At 41.2% G+C, this 6271-nt stretch overlaps 1 long non-coding RNA gene across 1 annotated transcript in view; it reads left to right on the plus strand.

Annotated features, from left to right (window-relative positions):
- Positions 1-2140, plus strand: part of LOC119315322 — a 3618-nt gene extending 1478 nt beyond the window's left edge. The window contains exons 2-3 of the long non-coding RNA XR_005152699.1: positions 192-277; positions 2090-2140. This is a non-coding gene — a long non-coding RNA (uncharacterized LOC119315322). The remainder of the gene's footprint in view (positions 1-191; positions 278-2089) is intronic.
- The last annotated feature ends 4131 nt before the right edge of the window (positions 2141-6271 follow it).

Raw genomic sequence — 6271 nt, forward strand, 5'->3', positions numbered from 1 at the left:
TCCCCTAAAACTGGGTTATGCATAGATGATGACTGCTACAACTCAAAGTAAATATTCTGAACCTAACTAAAGGATTCTCGTGATGGTGGCACAGGCACTAGCAAGTATCTAATGCATATACATGGCTTCATATTATTTATCTTATTCACATTGACATACTAACATATTCATGATTTTTTTTTGCATTGTAGAGTGCTAGCGCGCTACATTGCAGAGAAAGCTTTGAGAAAATGCTTTGTTGGGATGATAGACAAGAATAATCAATCCTCATTCCAAGGTTAGATTTGTACTTCCTTCCCAGTTCTTCTTTACAAAGGACCAATCCTCTTACTTTATCCATTCATGTTGTCTTAATTTTGTTCCTTCATGGAAAAACATTTTCTCATTTGAATCTTTCTCCATTTGGTATGAGTATGGCACATGCTCTTAATTTTTTGACTATTCTTGGTTGATTAATGGTTGGTGTATTGCCTTCCACTTTGGATTTCTCAATCCTCTTGCTTAGGCTACGTGTACCATTCTGTCACATGCCACCATCGATCTGAGCAAAAATTAGTGTAGATGAACCAAGCTATTTTATTGTAAGCTATGTACAGAACTTCATGGGAAAATAATCATGTAGTTAATGTTTTATGCGATATATATCAAGATAGGTGAATCCTCGCAAGTTGGTCCCGGTATCTAAATAGGATTGTGCCAACCTAGAGCCTTTTCAGATTGTAGCAACTCTGTTTGGGGTTTCCTTCTGCCTAATCAAGGCTCATTCTAGTTTGCTTTGTCCTTATCTCCTTTTCTATCATAAATTCTTCACCTATTCAAGAAGCTCATTTTTTGTTAGTTGGAACAACTAAAAAAATCATGTCCATGTTGTACTGGTGACTTGATATATTGTCTTTTTAATCGCACTGCCGCCTATTTCTCTATTTAGAGTATAGTGAGGAAAATATCAACCTCCAGCAACCAACCATGCAGTAATTTACTATTTTTGAGTTCTCTGGATATCATATATAGATGTACATTTCAGTGCCTTTCTTTTCTGGACTACACTACTTTTCTTTTCAGATTTCAAGTGTCTGAATCTTCCGTACAAAAAATAGTCAAGTTTATATGGTGTTTCATAGGAGCATTGGTACTGATCATTGAGAATATACCTCTCTGCTACATGTATGCGATTGTCATAGTACCTAGGTTCAAGAAATGTTTTTAATGGTGCTAGAGTCCGGGAAGTAAAAACTGAACCTTTTATGGTGAAGGATCATCGCGGAGAAGGTGAATTTACGCCTCTGCTTTATCTGTAACTGTTTCTTCGTGTTAGTATTAAGCCGCCTGGGAAGTTTCAAGAAAAATGTGCTTTGAAGTACCATATTATGCAGTTAGCTCAGGGATGCAACGATACAGTTATCACCATCCTGAGATGCCCTCCTAACTACTATACTCATTCATGTGCGTTCTGCTCTATGGCACACCTGGAACGGGGACGATATTGCTTGATAGAGCCACCGCCCATTATGAAATGAATTGGATTGGATTACACATTATCGTGTGCTTTATCAGGAGTTGTGTAAGTACTAATTATGCCAACCTGGGGCAACACTCTAATGGTTTCTCCACAAAGGATGCCTCCTGGAGCTCTACTTCTCTCCCACCCCCAACACCGCTATAGTATGAAAATCCTATTACTAAATAGCTTACTGTTTGATGCTTATGTTTGTTGGTGTAGTAATCATTTTTGAAGGTCCAGTCCCGGAGGATGTTACTCGAGGCTTCCGTATAGTTGAGTGATTTTGCTTTTGCATGCTAATAATACAATAATATATGGATATAATTAGCAGTTATTAGTGCATATTATTTTGTCTCAATACCATAAATTCAATGTAAAGGTTTGCATTATTATTGTCGAATCTAAATTACATTAAAGACTTGAACAGGGAATGATGCCTCTTTTAACTGATTGGTGTGCTTTTTTAACTCTCTTTAATGAGTAAATCATAGTGTAGTTGCATCTTATATTTTGTTTGGGCATGTAGGTGTGTGCTTCCTCGCTTTTCCCTTTCTTATAAGTTGTCCTCATTTTGTTGCTTCTATTTAGGTTTGGATTTTCTTCAACCCGCAAGGCCCATCCAGTTGTGAGCTACAATGAATTTGTTAAGAGTTGGGAGAGACAACATTGCACATCAGAGGTACGCTGAATGTAGTGAGGCAACCACGAATTGGGTATGTTCACACGAGGGATGGAAGAGGAGAGGAACATTAACATTTTTCATGCTTTGGATGAAAATTTCAATTCATAGTTTCTCTGTATGTGCCAACACACTAGCGGTACTGATGGGCTTAGGATGAAAGTAGCGCCAACAGAATCAGTAGGTTGGATGGGAAGGCGGTTGTTGCCCTTGTCCCTTGGTGCTAGCCTACCGTGGTGGCCTCACTAACTTGCTCACTGCGAATACGAGTTTGTGGGGTCGCGAGTTGCTGCAGATTTGTTTTTATCACTTTTTACAATATTTTTTTATGTATCCCTAACTTAATGAGTCATTTTTAGCTTTGATTTTCCATATACGCCAGCCTATATTGATTGCAACATCGTGTTAGTCATCCATGATCTCCAAAAGGATTTTCTACCAACAACAGAATAATTAGTACCACCAGTAACCCTTCTATTTAGCCACCTTCAAGATAATTGTAAATGGCATTTGGTTATTCATGTATACCACCAGTAGGACTCGGGATTTATGGATTGTCAATAGCCTCGTCTGATTGCTTGATGTACTTATATCGTGTTCTTTTCAGTCTCCATTTCATCTGAGCAGGGTGGTGAGGGACAGAACTGGTCATGTTGAAAGTCAGTTTAGCGCATCAAGGATGGGAGGTTCAGAGATTTGCAAGAGGTGATGGAGGATGGTTAGTTATTATGGCTCATCATATAGCAGTGAAAGATGAGTACAAGCACAAGCTTATTCAAAATTTGCAGTTCTTGACTACATGGGACATATATTTTGTAATCTTTTTCATTTCTTCTAAAAGGATCAAATATGTATTTTGTTCTTCCCAATGTTCTGAAGGACGATGTTGGCATTGATATAGTATAACATACATTTACAATTATGAGTGCTCTTGATACTTGGTTCAAGACATCTTGAGGAAAGATTAGTTCGTGAACTTTGCATCTTTAGCTCTTCAATTAAAACCATCAATGATTAACGGGATCAACATTTATCAAGAAGAGTCTGGAAATGCCGAGTGGAGGAGAAGCAATGCAGGGGGTTGGTGGGTTCAACTATGGGTTGCAGGGGTCATCAAATTAGGCACGCTATCCGTCTGTGGGCGTGTCCTGGACAATGACAGGTCACTCCTCGAATCATCGCATCCATAGCCTCAATCTTCATATATGATACCCCAAATCCATACTATGCATGCAACATGAAACAAACTACTTTGACCATCAATGAAACAAACAGACATATAAATCTACATAATCGGGACATAGATCTCCACATAATCTGACATAGATCAAAAGAGCACCACAGTTAGCCAATGAACATAGTTCTAAACAAATGTTACTAAAAATTGTAACAAAGTCAAAGAGAAGGACACATTTCTTTGCCACTTCCTCGTTGCTACGGATGTAGCCGTCAATGTAGTCCGTGGTAGGAGAGGGGGGCCTCGCAGCCGTCGATGATATTGGGGGAGTCAATCTAGCCAACCATCCTTCGAACGACGCGGTTTTGCTGCCTCACGAGCTTCGCGGCTTTCGCATCCGCTACCGCCCTCTTCTTCGCCTCGCACACCGACTGCTCGAGCTCGAGGCGGAGGGCCTTTGCGTTCTTTCGATGGATCCGGCAGGCGTCTATCTCTGCCATCAGCAGGGAGCTGTTTGTAGATATCTGTGAGGAGCTACTCTTCATCGGTCATCACTGACAATCGACGACGACATCGAGAGGACTATGCGACCGCCTCCTATGCCGGCGGCCTCTTCCTTGCACGTTGCCTCTCGCGGCGGGCTGCTGGTGCCTCTTTTTCGGACATCTGCAACGAGCACCCACTGATAACCTTTAGGAGCTATGGAGATGAGGATTGGGAGGGCGGCGGTCCAATGACGCGGAGCTGGATGAGCGCGTGAAGCTCTGCGCGGTGCCGAACGGGCCCGTGCTGGCATCCACGCTAAAATGGCGGGTAACAGGTGGTGGAGTTGAGCCCGAGCTGCCGCCCATGTCGCCCTCCGTCTCGCGAATGAAGGCGTTCCCAATCGTCCTCTTTGGCAGATCTGTCGCCTCCAATACCGCCGATGCTCGACATTAGGAAGGACAACGGGATGGACATGGGCTGGAGGGGAATCAATGGAGTGTGGATCGAAAGTGAAGTGAAACTAGGATTTGTTCCGGGAGGGGAATTTAGTGGGACGGAGTGGAGTCGGTGTGGGCCAATGTGGACTGGGCTGATGTGGTGTACACGTCTGGGTGCGCCCAGGCCTCCCTATATTTTCCCCAGATTTGGGTTGGATATGATGGATGCGGGACTGCCAGGCATATAGGGTTGTTATGAGGCATCGGTCAGTGTCGTTTTTTTTGACCCGTTAGTGACCGAGCCATGCAACCAGTCTTATAAGGGCGGTTTGGGGTGCTCGGGATGTAGATACTCTCAGGTGGGGTGTAGTGGAGGTGGTTGGATCAACGGATGAAGAAAGTAGGAAAACATTTGGAGAAAGAACAGTGGCAAGCGAGTTTGACTAAAACATAAATTTCTTTTTAGTTCGCTTAGGCACTCCTTTCGAATTTCCATGCATTGCGACCATACTAATACATTTTATTTGTATTATCAATATATTCGAGATAACATTAATTTACAAAATTGGAGAGATTTGTCTGGCTCCTTTTTTATGCTCACGTGGAATGGTAAAGAATTAGTAAACCCAATTTGTACGACGAGTATTCTCTGTTATACTCCCTCCGTCCCAAAAATTTTGTCTTAGATTTGTCTAAATACGGATGTATCAAGTCACATTTTGGTATTAGATATATCCGTATTTAGACTAATCTAAGACAAGAATTTTGGGACGGAGGGAGTACATTTTAAGACCTTCGACGTGAATTATTCGTGCCAACTGCATATATTGCTTGTGCATGACATGTATGAGTTGAGGAAGACATTTTTATTATACTTGCTCAAATATTGTGCCAATGAATAAAGTCAACATTTCTGATATTGTGCAATAATTTCTTAGAGCATCAAATAGATCTTAATTTGTAACCAATTTTTAATTGGATCATCATTCTATATTGTATTCATTGTCAAATTGCCTTTTTGTTATCAATTTACGTTGCAAGGGGAGTGGTTTAAACTCTTATACGATTGTGATCGTACTATCTTTTCTCCACATGTGAAATTGTACATAATAATTGTTTACATAACTCCCTAAAATATTTGAAAAGCCTGTGGCAACGCACGGGCATTCTATTAGTAGGAGTGAAAATTCCAACTAACCTGTGATTGGATGGTTAGGAGGACAGTGTTATCCCTGACCCATTAGTGTTCAAATTTTAGTGCTCGCATTATTCTTGGTTTTATTTTCAGAATATCCGGCAATGCGAATTCATTACAAGGAGATGTTCACGTCGATTACAAGGTGCCTGTGGTGACTTCGTCAATCTTAAGATGATATGATAGCTCAGTTTCTCAGGGTGCTTATAGGAGTAGGGTCTGCGCGTGTGTTCATATAAATGAGTGTATGCTATAAATGAGCACCCGCGTCTGTATTGTGTTCTCAAAAAAAATTTAGAGTGAAATGGATCGGAAATGGGCTGCGATATAGGGTACTGTTGTGCTTACGTTTACCAAAACAAGAAGCAAATATGTAAAAACAACAACAGATCCCCTGTTGGATAATGATTCATTTAGGTAAAAAAAAAAAGTAAACTACCCAAATAATAAGTGTCATACGTGTGGCACGAAATAATCCGACCCTGACATTTTTTACAACTAAAGTTGCCATCCGGAAAGAAAAACAAATAAAAAAACTAAACCTTGCCATCCGAAAAAGAAAGTTGTCATGCTTCACAAATGAAGTTGCCATCTTCGCGTCACTAAACTTGACATCAAAAACGTCCGAAGATGCCTTCTTCTTCTTCTTCTTCTTCTTCTTCTTCTTCTTCTCCTCCTCCACCACCACCACCACGTCGTCCTCTTCTCCTCCTCCTCCTCCTCCTCCTGTCGTTTTTGAGGAGGAGGAGGAGGAGGAGAAGGCATGTCCAGATGTTTTTGATGTCAAGGAGGAGGA

The sequence above is a fragment of the Triticum dicoccoides genome, chromosome 6A (genome assembly GCF_002162155.2).
Source record: "Triticum dicoccoides isolate Atlit2015 ecotype Zavitan chromosome 6A, WEW_v2.0, whole genome shotgun sequence".
Lineage (NCBI taxonomy): Eukaryota > Viridiplantae > Streptophyta > Magnoliopsida > Poales > Poaceae > Triticum > Triticum dicoccoides.